The sequence below is a fragment of the Notamacropus eugenii genome, chromosome 5, assembly GCF_028372415.1.
Source record: "Notamacropus eugenii isolate mMacEug1 chromosome 5, mMacEug1.pri_v2, whole genome shotgun sequence".
NCBI classification, from domain to species: domain Eukaryota; kingdom Metazoa; phylum Chordata; class Mammalia; order Diprotodontia; family Macropodidae; genus Notamacropus; species Notamacropus eugenii.
In genome coordinates this window covers 59,824,061-59,843,660 of record NC_092876.1, presented here as the reverse complement: position 1 = coordinate 59,843,660, position 19,600 = coordinate 59,824,061, and the positions used below count along the sequence as shown (strand labels likewise).

The 19,600-nt window shown below is 38.1% G+C and overlaps 1 pseudogene; it reads right to left on the bottom strand.

Moving 5' to 3' along the window:
• Positions 1-17,914: 17,914 nt before the first annotated feature.
• LOC140508585 (26S proteasome regulatory subunit 4 pseudogene) lies at positions 17,915-18,491 on the bottom strand (annotated as a pseudogene).
• Between the last annotated feature and the right edge of the window lie 1,109 nt (positions 18,492-19,600).

Below are 19,600 nucleotides of genomic sequence, written 5' to 3'. Positions count from 1 at the left end.
AAAAGCTGGAAACAGAGGGAGTGCCCAGCTATTGGGGAAAGACTATTCATTCAGGTTATGGTATATTAATAGAATAGAATATTATTTTACCATAAGAAATGGTGAAATGGACAGTTTCAGAACAAACATGGAAGAACTAAATGAACTAAAATAGAGCAAAGAGAGTAGAACCAGGAGAACAATTTATACAATGAAAAAATTACTAAAAAAAACTTTAAAAGACTTTAGAACTCTGATCAATGGAATGACAAAACACAAGTTCAAATTACAGAACTATAAGCAACCAAAGATAAAGCATGCTTTCCACATCCTGACACACAGATGACAGACTCAAAATGTAGAATAAGATATTGACGTATGGACAAAATCCATGAGAGAATTTGCTTCCAATGACCATACATATTTGTGCTAGACCTGGAGTCAGGAAGAATCATCTCAAGACTTCAAATACAGCATCAGATACTTACTGGCTGTGTGACTCGTTTGCCTCAGTTTCTTCATTGGTAAAGTAAATGGAGAAGGAAATAGCAGATCATTCCAGCACCTTTGCAAAGAAAACTCCAAAATGGGGTCACAAAGTCTCAGACATGACGGAACAGAATTTGTTATAAGGATGTCTTTTATGTTGTTGTTCAATGAGGAAGAGAATGAGAGAGAGAAAATCCTATCTAACATGGAAAAAAAAAGACTAGAGAAGCCATGGGCATATCTGTCACCATCAGGGAAGCAGCCAATAGATAGGGAAGATTTAAGATTACACAGAGGGAGAAGATGATCAAGCTATTAGAGGAGATGAGAGAGGAGAGAATCAAAGACACAGATAGAGGGGCTTGCCTTAGTGATGTAACAGGACTTTGATGCATACCCAGATCACCTAACATGGAGGCAGCTCTGTAGGAGGTACTAGGGACATGGTTCTAGAAAAAGATATTCTGGGTTCCCATACCATGAGAGCAAGAGCAGCCTTTTCCATTGACTACATAATCAGAATAGGGAATGTCTTTAAAACTATCAGACTGGGAAGGTTGTGCTCTTTTTCTAGCTTTGTCCAGAGGGTTGAAGATCCTCATCACCCACCTCTAAGGTACCTATGAAAGGGAGTTGGGTTGGGGGAAGGTCTAACTTCCCCCTCTCCCTTTTAGGTCCTGTGGCCCAAAGATTCAGGCTTGGGGTTGTAGTCTATTTGATTTGTCCTTTTCAGTTTGAGACACAATTCAGTCCCTGCACCTCGGAACCTGGGCCATAGCAACTCTGCAGGCAAGATTCCAGACCAGATGCTGCTGCCAACCCATCAAAGAAGCCCTGATAAGTCAAGGTACTGGGACAGAAGGCCAAATAGAGTTTGAACTCACAACTTGTTGTCACTCTGCTATATAGGAATACAACTAAGCTGTGAACCTAGTCTGTCTCTCCTTCACACATGCTGAGGTGGTATTCCCGGGTAGGGGAGGAGGAGAACAAGAGTTGTGATTCTACTGCTCCAGGTGTTGGGGCAGGCAGGGTTAGGGGAATGTCTGTATTTTGGTATTGTTCTAGCTTTGAAGTTAATAGTCCTTTGTAAAAAGTTAATCTGACTTTTAAGAAGTTAAATGGAATTGGAGTCCAGGTGACCCCTAAGATTGAGAGAAAAAAATGAGGTAGAGGTTTGAGCCACTGGCAAAGATAATAGATACCACTGCCCCCTTAGGGGTACCAGGGAACTCTGGGAGAGGAGTGGAATGTAATGTACCTGGTTTTCAGGCAGTACAAGACTGTGTGATCACTGTTACAGTAACAAAGATCTCCTTTTTCAGAAGCAATGGAAAGGACAGGTAATGTAGAAGGGGTTCAGTGTGTTTAAAAGGAGAGGAAAAAAAGCACTTCTATTTTACCACTAAAATCAACGTCCAAATCCTCTACTGAGCAGAGGGCAGAAGTGGGTGACTAGAGAAGGTTTGCTCCCATCACTGGGGGTGGGGGAGGGGAAGGTAATGAAACAACGAGAGCTCAGTGGAAATAGGATGACATATATAACCAGCATGTGGCACTTTGGTCCAGCACAGACTATCACTTGTGAAAACGTGACTATTTCCTTCTCACACTTTCATCAAGGAAACCCACATCCTGGGTGTAAATTATCTTATCAAGATTTTGGAAAGATAAGAAAGTAGGCTTATGTGACTTGGCAGGTTCTGAAGCTCACTTAATCAACTTCTAATTGCAACCATGTATTAACATTTGTTTCATCCTTAAAGGCTTTAGGAATTATTTAGGGCTTAAATGGTCTTGAAAACAAACTTTGTGTAAATGTATCCAACACAGAACTCATATGTACTCCAATCTATGATGAATCAGTGGTCCTTCTCCTTGTCAAGGGCAACTTTTCCATTCATGTTCTTGATTGTTTTCCCTCTCATGTCTTCTAAGAGCTAACCTCTCCAATCATCCCATCTTTCTCTCATGATCATTCTCTTTTTAGCTCCTGGCTTCTTACCCATCACCTACAAAAAAAAATGCTTGTTTCACCCAGAGAAACCTTCACTTGACCATTCTATCCTCTCAAGTTATCATCCTTTATTTCTTCTCCCTTTCACAGCAAAACTCCAAGAAAGGGCCATCTATAGTACCTGCTTCCATCTTTTTGCTTCTCACTCTGTTTGAACCTGACTTCTTAATTTCTTACCTTCTTACCTTGAGTTTCTTTGCTTTTTTATAAATGTATATTTACTCAAAAGAAACAACAACAATTGAAATGTAGCAGCATCTTTCTGAATCTGAACAAACTTTCCCCTCTCTAATTGGTTCTTGGGGAGAATGAGCTCAATCTTAAAGTGATTGCTATAGAATATTCCTCCCACTAAGTGAACTTAGCTGTGAACAGCCAGGATAGGAATGGCTCCCCTGCTTGTAGGGCACAGTGTCTTGGCAGCCAGATCAATGCACTGTGGGACAGCTCCTCAGATTGCTACAAAGCATTCACACCAGGAAGTTCAATCAAAAGTCAATCAATAAATACTTATTAAGCACCTACTATGTGCCAGACACTAGGGATACAAAAGAGATTTTAAAAAACTATCCTGGCCCTCAAGGAGCTTACAGTCTATGGAGTGAGACAACAACCAAACAAATCTGTACAAAGCTCACTGTATATAGGATAAATAGCAAATGATTAACAGAGGAAAAGAACAGGAACCAACAAGGGTTAGGGAAAGCTTCCTGTAGAAGATGGGATTTTATTTGGCACTTAAAGAACACCATGGAGGCCAGCAGTTGGATTGGAGAAGGGAGAGTATTTTAAGCATGAAGGAAAGCCAGAGAAATACCAGGAGCCAAGAGACAGTGTCTTCTTCATGGAGCAGCCAGAAGGCTAGTGTAATTGGGTGAAACAATATGTGTCAGGGAGGAAGGTGTAAGAAGATTAGAAAGGTAGGGGAGAGGTGGCTTATGAAGGGTTTTGAATACCAAACAGAGTATTTTCCATTTCTTCTTGGAGTCTATAGGAAATCATCAGACTTTAATGACTAGAAGGGCAATATAATCAGACCTGTGTTTCAGGAAAATCACATTAGTGGTTTCATGGAGGGTGGATTGGAGTGGGAAGAGACTTGATGCAGGCAGACTTTCCAGCAGACTATAGCAGTCATCAAGGTGTGAGGCAATAAGGGCCAACACTAGAGTGGTGGCAGTGTCAGAAGAAAGAAGAAGGCATAGTCAACAGATGCTGAAAAGGTGAAATCAACAGGCCTTGGAAACAACTTAAATGTATATGGAGAGAATGAGGAATCCAGGATGACTCCTAGGTTGTGAGCCTGAGGGAATGGAATTGCCTGCTACAATAATAAGGAAAGTAGGAAGTGGGGGAAAGTTTAGAGGGAAAGATAATGAGTGCAATTTTGGACATGTTGACTTCAAGATATCTACTAGACATCCAGTGTGAAATGCCTGTAAGGCAGTTGGAGATTGGAGATCAGTAGAGAAAATGGGGCAGAAAGGTAAATTTGAGAATCATCAGCATGGAGATAGTAATTAAATCCATGAGAGCTAATGAGTTCAGCAAGTGAAGCAGATTTGAGGGAGAAGAAAAGACGGTTCTAGACAGAACTCTGATGGGCAGCTATGGTTAGAGGGCATAATCTGGAGGAGGATCTAGTAAAGGAGATCAAGAAGGAGCAGTTAGGGAAGTAGGAGGAGAACCAGGATAGAGCAGTGTTCTGAAAATCTAAGGAGAACAGAGTAATTAATGGTGTCAAATGCTACAAGGAGGTCAGGGAGAATGAAGATAGAAAAAAGGCTGCTGTGATTTTGAAGAGAGCAATTTTACTGAAATATTAAAGTTGAAAAGAGGTTAAGAAAAGAATGATAGGAGAGAAAGTGGAGGCAACTTTTTAAGATGGCCTTTTTGGGAAGCTACCAATGGACGAATTGTTTCCTTGCTTTCTGGGCACATTGTCTTGAAAGCCAGGAATATTCTTTGCTAGACAGCTCCTAGGGCTGGTTCCTCACTAGGTTTAGCTGCCAGAAAACTCTGCTAAGGAACCCACTTACTCAACCTGGACATTTCTCACCTTGCAAATCTTACAAGATCATAATCTATACCATTCTGCCTCCAGTATTCATTTACCTATGAACCACTGAACACAACAGAGAAAAACACTAGCATCAAGTTTTTACAACCTACAGGTAAGCAGGTGAGAGAAAAGGCCTGAGGCTCCTCTCCATCCAGAGATGACAGCAGTTCCTCTTCTTCCTCACTCAAAAATCATCTGGAGCTCTGTTGGAAACTTTTGTGTACCTCCTCACCTCAACTACCTAGAATCCCTAATTTTCTTCAAATCACACCTCATTAAAAATCAATATCTCCTACACAAGGTCTTTTCAATCTCCACCTCAGCTATCACAGTCCTATAATCATTCTGAGCTATTTCCATTTCTTTCGTTTTATTTTCAGTTTTGAAGTATTTCCCTCTCCAGCTCCTCTTTCACACATTGAGAAGGAAAGAAGAAAAGGGGAGTCATTTTTAAAAATTTCCTCATTAGCTATGTCTTTAAAAAATGAAGAAAAATAAGAAAATATGCTTCAATTTACATATGACTCCATCCGTTCTCTATCTGAAGGTGGTTAGTATATTTCATCACGAATCCTTTGGAATTGGGGTTGGTCATTGTGGTGATCAGAGTTATTAAGTCTTTCAGATTTCATCTTTACAATACTGCCATTATTGTACAAATTGTTCTCCTCACTTCAGTTTTCATCAGTTCATACAAGTCTTCCCAGGTTTTTCTGAAATCACTCACTTTCATTACTTCATATTACATATGAAGGACTCCACACTCCATCTCATTCATATACCATAATGTGTTCAGTCATTGCCAATTGATAGGCATCCCTTCATTTCCAATTCTTTGCCAGCATAAAAATAGCAGCCATAAATATTTTTGTACATATTCCCATCCAAGCCAATACAAATTTATTAAGCACCTACTATGTGGCAGCCATTGTGATAAGCCCTGAGGATACAATTTTTTTAAAAAAGGGAAAGAAAGATAGTGTCTGCCCTCAAAGAGGTGAGTTACAATCTAAAGGGAGAAACAACACACAAAAAGAAGTAGGAAAGGTGCAGTAGAATGGGATGTGAGGGGGAATATGTTCTATGAAGTTGAAATCAGGCAGAGCAGCAGATATAGAATGGAATGAGCCCAAAAAGTCCAGTTTTTGTCCTCTATAAAGGAGGGCATTGGGAAAAGTTTGGTATTCCAGCCTCCAGTCCTCCAATAAGAGGGGAGAGGAGACTGAGGAAAGTAGTGTCAATCAGGGCTTGAGTTAGCAACATGGTGGTGAGTTTAAAAGTGCTAAGCTTATTGTGAAAGGGGCATCAGGTTCCATAGAGTTGAAACCAGGCAGGGCAGCAGATGCAAAGTTGAATGAGCTTTCTTTGATCTCTTTGGGGCATAGACCTAGTACTGGTACCATTAGGTATGTCCTGGGAACAGAATCATATTATGTAAAGCTGAAACCAGGCAGAGCAGTAGATGCAAAATGGAGTGAGCTTTCTTTGATCTCTTAACTGGTCTCATTAGGGCTATCCTGGGAGGGGCATCATGTTCCATAAAGTTGATACCAGGCAGGACAGCAGATGCAAAATTGAATGGGCTTTCTTTGATCAGACCTAGTATGGTATCCCTGGGTCAAAGGGCATAGTTTAATAGTTTTGGGGGCATAGTTCCAAACTGCTTTCCGGAATGGTTGGATGAGTTCATTGGTAGAGCTAACAGTGCAGTAGTGTGTATAGTTTTCCACAGTCCCTCCAAGATTTGTCATTGTCCTTTTTTGCCATCTTAGCCAAACTGATTAGTGTGATATTGTACCTCAAAGTTGTTTTAATTAGATTTCTCTAATTAGTAGTGATTTAGAGGATTTTCATGTGGCTATTGAGAGCTTGGATTTCTTCCTTTGAAAATTGCTTATTAATATCCTTTCACCATTTATCAAATAAGGAGTGACTCATTTTTGTTCCCCAAATATCTTAGAAATGAGACCTTTATCAGGGAAATTTCCTGCAACAATATTCCCAATTACCTAATTTTTCTAATTTTAGTTGCATTGGTTTTGTCTGTACAAAAACCAATTAATTTTATGTAGGTAAAATTCTGCACTTGACCTCCTGAGAACTTTTCTATTTCTTGTTTAGTCATAGGACTCTTCCTCTACCCATAGACCTGACATGTAATTTCTTCCATGCTCCACTAATTTGCTTATGATGCCACTCTTTATATCTAAATTACTTTGAGATTATCTTCTCATACAATGTGAGATGTTGGTCTTGACCTAGCTTCTGCCAGACTACTTTCCAGTAGCTTTTGTTGACTAATGAGCTCTTTCCACAATAGCTGGGATACTTGAGTTTGTCAAACACGAGGTTACTGTATTCGTTTACTTCAGTATTTTGTGTGCCTAATCTATTCCACTGATTAATCTATCTCTTACCTGGTGCCAAATCATTTAGATAATACAGCTTTCCAATATAGTTTGACATCTGGAACTTTTATTTCCCTTTCCTTTCCTTTTTTTTTTTTTTTGATTCCCTTGGCATTCTTGATCTTTTGTTCCAAAAGATAAATTTAATTATTTTTGCAAATTTTATATAGTAAATAATGTGGTAGTTTAGTAGGTTGAGTGAAGTTGGTTTAGGCTCTATTATCATTTTTATTATATTGGTTCAGCTTTCCCATAAGCAATGAACATTCTAAGTATGTGCATCTGTATTTATTTGTGTGAAGAGTGTTTCTAATTGTGTTACTATAGTTCTGGTGTATATCTATGCTGTCCAAGGTTATTTTGGTGTCTCCCTGGGGAGAGAGGAATCCAAGACAGCAGCATCGGCAAGGACTACTTGCTGCAGGGATGGATGATCAATTTTCTGTGGTGAAATCTTACCCTCTCAATTCCCCCCATCATGACTACATTTTAAGCCTACATCTGGCACGTGTATCAATCTCCAAAAACAATGAAAAGTGGAAGGATTCTCCCACGTTAGTTCTGGGTAGCCAAATGGGGAATAAATCAACAACTTGTAACATCTCTCAAGAGGGGGATAAGATTGAAACTCGGGAAAGTTATATATCTCTGACTTAACTTAGGAGTTGCAGTAGGAGCTATAGTATATTGGTTCGTAAAGAATAAACCTTATTAGAAAAGCAAAGCATAAGGCATGCATTATGTGTCTACCACACAGAGAGTAAATAGAGTCACTATAAGATGTGGGCTTTTCACAAGCCAATAATAAAACTAATACTCTTTACAAAGACAGCAACATGACCTGAATTGATCAGCTGAGAGATAAAGACTGTCAAGAGAGGAAAATGTGGCTAGCAAAATAATAATGGATAGAGAGAACACTGAAGTCAAGAAGAAGGTAAAGAAGACATTTAAGAAGAACGAGGCAAGAGAAGACAGAAGGGAAGGCAGGAGATAATAAGAAAGAGGAATTATAGGGCCTGATTTAGTTTTCCATGCCTTGAAGTAGGGAATGAATCTAAAGGGGGGGGGGGGGAGAAAGAGAAAGAAATCACTCCCTCTTCCAGACCCACCTTTGGAATGTGGATATTTCCAGTAAGGTCCATCCACACCTTTTCTTTTCCCAAAAGGAAGTTCCTTCTCCTGGTTTATAGTCTTACTAAATTTCTGTTGAGTGTCCAGGTCACACCCTAGACCCGCCTCTCCTGAGAAATGACTTTGGGTGTGCATAGAAGGAAGAAATAAGTCCCAATATCCCAGTCTCTTCTAAGACAATAACTTATTTTTTAATCTGGACAAAGAAAGACAATCCCAGCTTCAATTTGTTCTGCCTTTGAGGAAGTTTATAAAAAAAAAATTACCAATCAAACTTTAGAAATACTTGGATAGATTTATATGAACTGATACTGAGTGAAGTGAGCAGAACCAGGAGAACATTGTACACAGTAACAACCGCAGTGTGTGAGGACTGTTTTTGATAGACTTAGTCCTTTATAGCAATGCAAGGACCTAAAACATTTCCGAAGGACTCATGATACAAAATTCTATCCACATCCAGAGAAAGAACTATGGAGTTAGAGCACAGAGCAAAGCAGACTATTTTCTCTTTAGCTATGTTTGCTTTTGTTTAGTTTTACTCATGCTTTCTCTCATTTGTTTTAATTCTTCTATGCAATATGACTAATATGAAAATGTGTTTAATAAGAATGTGTGTGTAAAGCCCATATAAGATTGCCTACCGTCTTGGGGAGGTAGGAGGGAGAGAGAGAAAATTTTAAAGTTATGGAAGTGATTGCTGAAAACTGAAAACAAACAAATAAATTTGGAGGGGAAAAACAACAACAATAATAGTAAAGCTGAAAGAAAGTCATTAAAAAAATTTTTAATTACCAATAAATCAAAACCAGCTCCCTGGCAGAAGAACCCATGATGTTTTAGGGGACCAGGGCTCAAACTCTGGTTCTTTCTATAGACCAGATCCTGAACATTCCTCCCTAAGACCACTCTTCTTCACAAATAAGTCAACATACAGATAAACAGGAGTTAGAACAATTTGTTTTATCTAGGCAGCAAAAAACAGCTTTAAAAGAAATTAGAAAAGTAATTTTGCGGGACAGAATAAACTTTGGAATGAGCTTCTACCCTACTCAGGTAGAGAGGAAGGAAAAGGAAAGTGTAGCTCTGTTTCACAGTCTAGATCCTATCCCCCCAAATGGAAGGTTATCCATCACAATCCCATTCTGGCCCCTAAAATCTAAGAGAATTTCAACCTCAGTGCCTCTAGTGCAGGCTTCATAGGCTGCTGTGGGACTTAGACCCCAACCCCACAAACTTCAGTCTCCAGCTCCAGCTCCCATTCTGGGTCCTTGCTCCCTTGAAACACAGTGCCTCTGTCACCACCTCTACCACAACTACAGGGCTGAAGCCAAAACCTCCCAGCTTAGTAGAAGCCTTCCCAGCCCTAGGGCTCCTGCAACCATGCCCAACTCAAAGCTCATGAGAGTGCTAGTCCCTCCCAGGGTACTCTCATCAGGGGATGTATATAGCTACTTCTCCTCTTTCCTCTGAGAACTTGTAAGTTAGACTGGGCACTGGTTACACATGCATAGTCTTCCTGAAATGCTGGTCTGTTTGCCTCTATACACAAGCTAGTATATGGTAATTGTATCTGCATCAAAATGACAGTTCTACCTACCTAAACTTGAACTTGTAGAGGGCCCACATTAACCCACAGTGTCATTTCAAGCTAGAGGTTGTATCTTTACAGCTCAAGTCCTAATAGCTAGCATTGTTACATTATTACATTATAGCTAGCATACATTATAGACCTGAGTTCAAATCTCACCTCAGACACTTGACACTCACTAGCTGTGTGACCTTGGGCAAGTCACTTAACCCCAGTTGCCTCATCGTGGGTCATCTCCAGTCATCCTGATGAATATCTGGTCATTGAATTCAGATGGCTCTGCAGGAGAAGTGAGGCTGGTGACCTGCATAGCCCACCCTCACTGAAAACAAAGTCAAGTGCAAGTCATGTCATCATTTCTCTGATGGCATGGCCTTCTTCGGCAACACACACACACACACATATATATATACAATATAATATATATTCTGTATGTGTGTGTGTATATATATACATACATACATATATATATACATACATACATATATATACATACATACATATATATACATACATACATATATATACATATATATACATATATATACATATGTACATATATATATATATATATATATATATATATATATATATATATTTGCAGTGCTGGTTTGCAAAGATATCTCAGTTAGTCCTAACAACAACCCTGAGAGGTAGGTGCCTTTATTATTCCATTTTACAGATAAAGGAACAATGATAGGAAAAGGGTCACATAACTATTGATTGTCCTACTCTTGTTAAACCAAGGTGACACCATTTTCTGAATAACCCTCCATTTTTGCGATTAAGAGGTTTACTTCTAAACACAGTTGTCTTTGAGTTTCATGTTCTTCAAATATTTTCTATAAAAACCCCCACTCATGAGACACCAGCATATGCCCCAATCTAATCACAGCTTGACCTATGCATTCCTCTTCCCCTGTTGTACCATGTGAAAACATGCTAACCTGATTTGTAACTGCAATGCTCTGCCTTGCCAAATAAATTGTCTGGATGTAACTTGGCGTCTATTTTCTACAAGACTTTGGATTTGAACTCAGATCTTCCTGACTCCAGGTCCAATGATCTATCCACTGTATCACTTCCCTATCTCTAGGTTTGGTCCTCTTCCATTATTTAAATTGATAGTTGGGATATAGTGCACAACATCTTCGTCACTTGAAATGTCAATGTCTGAACTACTGTATCATTAGGTCTTTGTTTGACTGGTATGGCACTTTGCTTGACCTGCTGTTTAGCATCCACTGAGTTAAATCATCAGGGATTCTGACCAATGCACCAGCAGGAGATAAGTTGTTACAACCCATTGTCCTTGCAGGGCGCCCTCTAATATCTGGGGTGATTTTATCTATAGGCTCTCTACAACTAAGCATCAAGAACCTTTTCATCAATCTGCACATCTGGGTTTCCTGTGAATATCAAGTGAACCTATCCCTTTGTTGAAGGTCTTCACAATGAATTCAGACATCATACTAATAGTTTCTATCAGCATTCTAATTGGCATTCTTAGTCATAACCTTCTTTTAGTTTCTATCTCTGCCAAGAGTTATACTGATTGTGAGTATCTGTAGGCTCTCCTTCCACAGGGACTCCAAAATACAAAATACTCCAATAGATGGGTGTGACTCAAGGCAGCTAGGTGCAGTAGTAGATGAAACAATGGACATGGGAATAAGAAAGACCTGAGTTCAAATCCTATATCAGATACTAGTTATGTGCAAGTTACTTAATTAACCTTAACCCTCAGTTTTCTCATCTGTAAGACAGGAATAATAACTGCACCTACCTTCCAAAGTTGTTGTGAGGATCAATTGAACATATCTATATATCTATATCTATATATAGATATAAATTGAACTAATGTATTTATATATCTATACATAAAACACTTTACAAATCTTAAAGAGCTACGTAAATCCTAGTTTAGATGAGTCAAACAGAAAGTCTTTTTTTAAGGGAAACTATGGAATTGAATTGAAATTTCTGGAGAAACTAGAGCTAAAAAGACTTATGGTGTCTTCTAAACAAAAATGTCAAAAAACACCATATTTTTCTGTACCACATGGAACTTTTACAAAAGTTGACTCTGTACTAGGGCACAGAAATATGGTGAATCAATGTAAAAAGACAGAAATTGCCAATACATCCTTTATACACCATAATGCAATAAGAATAAAAATTGGTTCAGAGATCATAAACAAATGAATGGAGACTTAACAATGAAACAGTAAATAATGAGTGAGTCAAAGAACAAATTGTTGTTTGGTCATTTTTCAGTCATGTCCAACTCTTCACGACCCCATTTAGATATTCTTGGCAAGGATAATGGAGTGATTTGCCATTTCTTTATCTAGCTCCTTTTACAGATGAGGAAACTGAGGCAAATAGGATTAAATGACTTGCCCAAGGTCACATAGCTAGTAAGTTTCTGAGGTCAGATTTCAATTCAGGAAGAGGCATTTTCCTACCCCAAGCCCAGCATCCTATCCATTTTGTAACCTGACTGCCTCAAACAAATCACAGAAACAATCACTATGGAGAAGAAAATCATAATGCTGAAACAATATACCAAAATTTCTAGGATGCAGCTGAAGCAGTCCTCAGAGGGAAAAATCATATCTTTATAACCATATGTAAGAAAGTACAAAAAGAAGAGAATAATAGACTAGTTCTGCATTTTTTTAAAATTAGAAAATAAATAAGCAAGCCTTAAAGTAAACACAAAAGAAAGAATGTTAAAAAATTAAAAGGAAATAAATCATTGGAAACAAAAAATAGAAATAATAAATAAAACTGAAAGTTAATTCTTTGAAAAGACTAATAAAATTGATAAACCTTTAGCAAATCTGTTTAAAAAATAACAGAGCAAAAAAGTCCAATCAATAAAATCCCAAATAAACAAGATAAAATCACATCAAAGACAGAAGAAATACAAAAGCATAACCTGATCATATTATACATAGTTACATTTTAGGAAAAGTGAGAACACAGAAGAAATAGGTGAATATCTTCAAAACCAATAGAAGACCAGATAGTGAACTTAAATAACCCAATCTCAGCAAGAGAAAGAGATTGATCTGTAAAAGAACTACCAAAGTGGGGTAGGGCAGGGGGCAGGGAGAGAATCTCCTAGTCCTGATGGAATTGTAGGAGAATTCTATCAAATTTTTAAATATTATGCTTCACAAATTGTTTTCAAAAACTTAGAAACAACCCTACCAAAATCCTTTCATGAGATAAATACTTTCCTATTACTTAAACTGTGGAAGAACAAAACACAGAAAACTACAGGCCAATATCATTAATGAACACTTATTCAGATTTTTTAAACAAAATTCTATCAAAAAGACTGTAGTGATTAATCTAAGAAATCATTTATTATGATCAAGTGGGATACCAGGATACAAGGATGGCTCAACATTAGAAAAACAATCACCATAATTAATCATATTAAAAACCAAAACATCCAAACCACAGGATCATCTCAATAGATACAAAAAGAAATAGAGCACTCTTTCATGTTATAAACTAATCAAAATATTTGGGAAATACCCTGTTTCCCAGAGCTAAGGCCCAACAAGCAGGCTGTTCCCTGAGCTTGGTATAACAATAATCCTTTGTATTCTGGATGACTTCATTCTCAGGCAAATGTACTGCTTGGACCAGCGCCAGGTGTTCACTGAAGAATTTAGCTCCTGCTATTTTCCAGGGCCATTTGTCACATGTTCATAATACCTGTTCCTTATAACTTCCAGGTAGTACACTCCTGTTCCCATCACAGAACTCTGGTTCTATGACCCACAGAGTAATCACAACCCCCAAGACTTGGGACAATGAGTGTTCCTATGGGACCCAAGAACACCTTTATTGTTCCAAGGAATACCAACCATGAGAACTATCTCAAGACCTAAGAATAACCATGTTGTGGTCCAACCCCTTTCATGAATATAAGTAGTTTCAGCATCAGCAGCATTAAGTCCTCCTTCTTAGGAGGGAGGGCTTCCATTTGCAAACATCATTTTCCTCACTCTGAAATTAATTACACTTCTGTTTATTTCCTAACTCTCCTGTCTCTAGTCTTCTCTATTTCAGCTCCAGCCACCCACAGGTAAGAAGCAAGTTCTGGTCCAGTTGATTATAAAATATAAGCATAGATAAGAAGAACCTTTTATTAATATCATAAAAGGTACCTATTTAAAACCAAAAACAAGCATCCTATAAAATGTGAATATACTACAACCTTTTTCAGTAAATGCAGGAGTAATGCAAGGATGCCCACTTTCCCCACTGATATTTGATATGGTCCTAAAAATTCCTGCTATTGTTAATTTGTTTCAGCCATGTCCAACTCTTCATGACCCCTCTTCATAGTCTTGGCAAAGATAATGGAGTGATTTGTCATTTCCTTCTCCAGCTCATTTCACAGATGAGGAAACTGAGACAAACAGGATTAAGTGACTTGCTCAGGGTCATGTAGCTAGCAAGTGTCTTTGTACAGATTTAAACTCAGAAAGAGGTGTCTTCCTGACTCCAGGCCCAGCACACTATCCAATGCACCAACTAGCTGTCCAGCAAATATAGTAAAAATTATAATGCTAGGTTAGTATAGCCAAGATATGGAGAAAAGCCAGGAAGTTGTCTGAGCTCTCCTCAGTTTCCCTTGTAAACAACATTAAACAAGCCTCTAAACAGATCCTGGAGCAATAGAACTTACAAAAAGATGGAACGAAATAAATTTTCTAGTTTAAGATAATTTAGAAGGAATTCAGGAAGGGTCAGTCTCACTTGGGTGAAAGGAGAGCACAATCCAGCTCAGATGGTGCCCAGGTAAGCCAGTGGAAGAACTGCAGCCATAGCATAGATCATCAACCAAAGCCCCCCCAGTCCTGGATCAGTAAGTCAGTGGCACATCAGGCCATCTGTGAGGTCTCCAGCCCCAATGCAGAAGGCTTATTTTCAGTCCCGGAACCCAGGCAATGACAGGAGCAACTACACCAGGCCACCCCAGCACAGTGAGCAAGCTGCTAGCACCTGAAGCTTCAGCACACAAAGCCAGTGACCAGGCCCTTGGACCCCAATACAAGAAAGTTGGGACAGTGCCCCCTGTGCCTTAGGAGGAGAGTTCAAATTAAAAGCCAGGAAACAGGCAAAACAGGCAAGTAAGAAACAAAAAGGAATATTGACCACAGAGAGCTACCATGGTGACAGGGAAGATCAAAACTCAAACTCAGAAGAGCATAACAATGTCTTAATGTCTACAAGCAAAACCTCAAAGGTGAATTTGAAATGGTCTCAAGTTCAAGCTCTTCTTGGAGGAGCTCATAAGGGATTTTAAAAGTCAAGTAAGAGATGTTGAAGAAAAATTGGGGAAAGTAATGAGAGGTGTGTAAGAGAGAGTCCACAGTTTAGAAAATGAAGGACAAAAATTGGCTGAAGGAAAGATTTCTTAAAGAATATAATTGGCATCCAACCATTCTGGAGAGCAATTTTGAACTATGCCCAAAGGGCTATAAAAATGTGCATACCCTTTGACCCAGAAATACTGCTTTTAGGGATGTATCCCAAAGAGGTCATAAAAATGGGAAAGGACCCACATGTACAAAAATATTTATAAAAGCTCTCTTTGTGGTGACCAAGAACTGGAAATTGAGGGGATGTCCATCAACTGGGGAATGGCTGAACAAGTTGTGGTATATGAATGTATTGGGATACTATTGTGCTATAAGAAATGACAAACAGGAAAACTTCAGAAAAACCTGAAAAGACTTATATGAACTGATACTGAGTGAAATGAGCAGAACTAGGATTTTGTGATAACTGACTTTGATAGACTTTGCTCTTCTTAGCAATGCAAGGACCCAAAACAACTCCATAAGACTCATGATGGAAAATTCCATCCACATCAAGAGAAAGAGCTGTGGAGTCTGAATGCAGAGAGAAGATACTATTTGTTCTCTTTTTTGTTTTGTTTTTTCTTCCTCATGATTCCTGCCATTCATTCTTATTCTTCTATACAACATGACTAACATGAAAATATGTTTAATAAGAATGTATATGTAAAGAATATATCAGATTGCATACCATCTTGAGAAGGGATGAGGGGAGGTAGGCAGAGGAATTTAAAACTTGTGGAAGTGAATATTGAAAAAAATAATTAACTAATTAATTGAAATACGTATAATTGTTCAAATGGGAAAAAACTAAAGAAAACAACTCCTTAAAGAGCAGAATTGGCCAAATGGAAAAGGAGATGCAAAAGCTAACTGAAGAAAATAATACGTTAAAAATTGGAATTTGGCAAGTGGAAACCAATGATTCCATGTGAGACACCAAGAACCAGTCAAAGAAAACTAAAAAAATGAAAAAACAGAAGAAAACATAAAATACCCCCACTGGAGAAACAACTGACCTGGAAAATAGATCCAGGAGATAATTTAAGAACTATTGGACAACCTGAAAACCATGATCATAAAAAGAGCCTGCATAGTATCTTTCAAGAAATTATCAAGAAATTACTGATATCCTAAAATATGAGAATAAAATAACCATGAAAGAATCTACCAATAATCGCCTGAAAGAGATCCCAAAATGAAAACTCCAAGGAATATTGTAGCCAAATTCCAGAATTATCAGATCAAGGAGAAAATATTGTAAACAACCAAAAAGAAACAGTTCAAATATCATGGAGCCACAATCAGGATTACCTAGAAATTAGAAGCTTCTACATTAAAGGATCAGAAGGCTTGGAATATGATATTACAGAAGGTAAAGGAGCCTGAATTACAATCAAGAATCAATTTCACAGCAAAATTGAGCATGATCTTTCAGGGGAAAAAATGGACATTGAACAAAACAGGGGACTTTCAATCATTCCTATGAAAAAAAACAGTTGAACAGAAAATTCGGTCTTCAAATACAAGATTCAAGAAAAGCATAAAAAGGTAAACAAAAAAGAGAAAAAACCCATGTTATTCAATAACACTGAACTGTTTACATCCCTACTTAGGAAGATGATACTTGTAACTCTTGAGAACTCTAGCTTTATTAGAGCAGGTAGAAGGGGTATGTACATAGAGGTTGTGGGAATTAGTTGACTTTGATAAGATGACATAAAAAAATTTAAGTGGTAAAAAAAGGATTGTACTGGGAGAAAAGAAAAGGAAAGACAAAAGAAGGTAATTTACATCATGTAATAGGTACAAAAGACCTATTACAATAGAGAGAAAGAAGGGAGGGGTGAACAGTTGCTGAACCGTACTCTCATCAGATTTGGCTCTAAGAGGGAACAACATACACACTCAGATGGGTATATAAATTTATCTTACCCTATAGGGAAGTGAGAGGAGAAAGGGGAAAGGAAAGAAAAGGGTGGATAGAAGGGAGGGCAGAAGTAGTAGAGGAAAGGAGAAAGAGAAAGGAGGGGACTGATAGAAGGGCAGATTGAGGGAGGCAGTGGTCAGAAAAATGATAGAACTACCAAAGTTAATTCATATTTTTAATGAAATTCCAATCAAATTACCCAGGGAATATTTTATAGAACTTGGTAAAAATATAACAAAATTCATTTGGAAAAGCAAAAGATCTTGAGTATGAAGGAATATGTTGAAAATAAAATGGTAGGAAAAGTAAATAGCAATTCTGGAGTTCAAATTATATTATAAAACAGCAATCATCAAAACCATCTAGCATTGATTAAAAAACAAAAAGCAGACTAGAAAAAAGGAGAATCAGGGAAAAAAGATGAACTCATCACTCCATTGTTTAAAGCAGTAGAAAACATAGGCTGCCCATGAAAAAAAACCTTATTTGAAAAAAAATCTACCTGGAAAATTAGAAAGTGATGTGGTAGAAATTGGGCTTAGACCTACAACTTATACCATGTTCCATAATACAATACAAAAACATACATGACCTTAATATTAAAGATCATATTAGTAAAAAATTAGAAGACGAGCAGACCTCCCACAGCAATGGGTAGATGTAATATTTTTATTTTTACTTGTTTTTGCCTTCTGAAAGAGAATGTCTTGTTGTGATATACTGTATAGCACAATGAGCAAAAGACTAGCATAGTTCAATGGGTACTCCACAATCATATATGAGATATACATATATTTAAAACCTTCCTCATGAAGGCTTACTGGAACATATATGCCCCTTCAATCTTCCCAGTATTATTATTTCAGGGGGGTCTGAAAAGTTTCCAACAACTCCCATGAAGGAACACAGTTCATTTAGAGACAGAGTCCCTCAGGGGTGCCTTCTTGTTTCTCATGAAGTACATTTTCTTTAGATTTTGTGAAGTCTTCATTTGTTAATTGCATTCCAAATTCTCTTAGGGTAATGAAATGAGTTTCTGTAAAAATTTCCTTGATATCTGCTCCAGAGAAATCATCCATGATCAAACCATGTAAAGTTATATCATCTGCCAAAGTCATTCAGCTTGTATGAATCTGAAAGTTGCACTTCTTGGTCTTTTCATCGGACAGAAGGAACTCACTTTTCTGGTTAATACATCTGACTAGCCCTTAATCCAAATTTCTATTCAGTTTGTGGCCATAATCATTTTTGAATCTCATCTAGAATCAAACCCATCCAACTAGTTCAATAATTCCAATATCATTCACTGAATTTCTCTTTCTCTCCTTGAATTTAAATCATACATTTTGGTTCCAATGGCATCAATTTCATCAATAAATTTCTTCAGCTACTCAGAACAATTCTCAAAGGAGTTGAAGCTCATTTCATAAGTTCAGAACCAACAACTCTGAGGAAGGTCTCGGAGGTGTGGTTTGCTACAGCTTTGGCTAACAAGGTAGATATATTGTTGACCAAAAAAGAGTAAAGGTAATTACAAGGAAAAATATATATATGTATACATGCATATGTATGTACATGTATGTATGCATGTATGTATATATACACATACATATATATGCATATGTATCTTTGATCATATGAAAATGGAAAGTTTCTACACACACAAAATTAACATATCTAGGATAAGAAAGGAAATGGGAAAAAATTTGTATCAAATAAGTGTTTGGTATCCAACTTGTGTATGTGTGTGTATTTACATATAGAGAGAGACACACACATACATATACAGACTAATAGTCATTCCAAATAAATAAGTCAATGAATGTGATAAACACATCTCAAAAGAAGAACAGAGGAGGGTGGAGCCAAGATGCAGAGTAGAAGCATGGACCTGCTCTAGCTCTCCCCCCAAAGCCCTACAAATACCTGTAAAAAATGACTCTAAACAAATTCTAGAGCAGCAAAAGCCATAAAATGGCACAGTGAAACTGATTTCCACCCCAAGACAGCCTGGAAGGCTGACAGGAAAGGTCTGTCACACCAGGCTCCAAGCAGAGCAAAGCCCAGCCCAGCATGGGCCATGCTGGCAGAGACAGAACTGGAATAGACTTCAGGGTGCTGAATTACAGGAATGCAGTTTTTAGATTTCTCAATAATTTCTCAACAATTTCCCAACAAATGCCAAAGACAGATTCAAAGGTCAATGTGAATGGTCCCTCAACTGGCTGAAAGGGGAATGTGGTCCAGCCCCAGCCCCAGGGTGGCAGTCGCCACTGCAGCAGCAGCATTCAAATCTGCAGCTCTCAGCCTATAGACCCTGGGAAAATCAAGCCGCTGATCTGGGTCTCACTCCTGAGGTGCAGTCCTATGGTGAAGAGAAGTGCTGGCATGGCAGAATGGGAGGCAACTGTGGAGAGGGAATCCTACTCCAGAAAAGAGTGCTTTTGGTTTCTCAGAGACTAGAACACAGGGAAGGAGAGGAGAAAACATCTCTCCCTTGACTATGCCACTTTGGAGGAACTGAAAACTTGTAGGTACCCAGAGAAATATCAGAGAACATCTGCACACAGCCTCTGAAACTTAGGGTAGTATACCCTTCA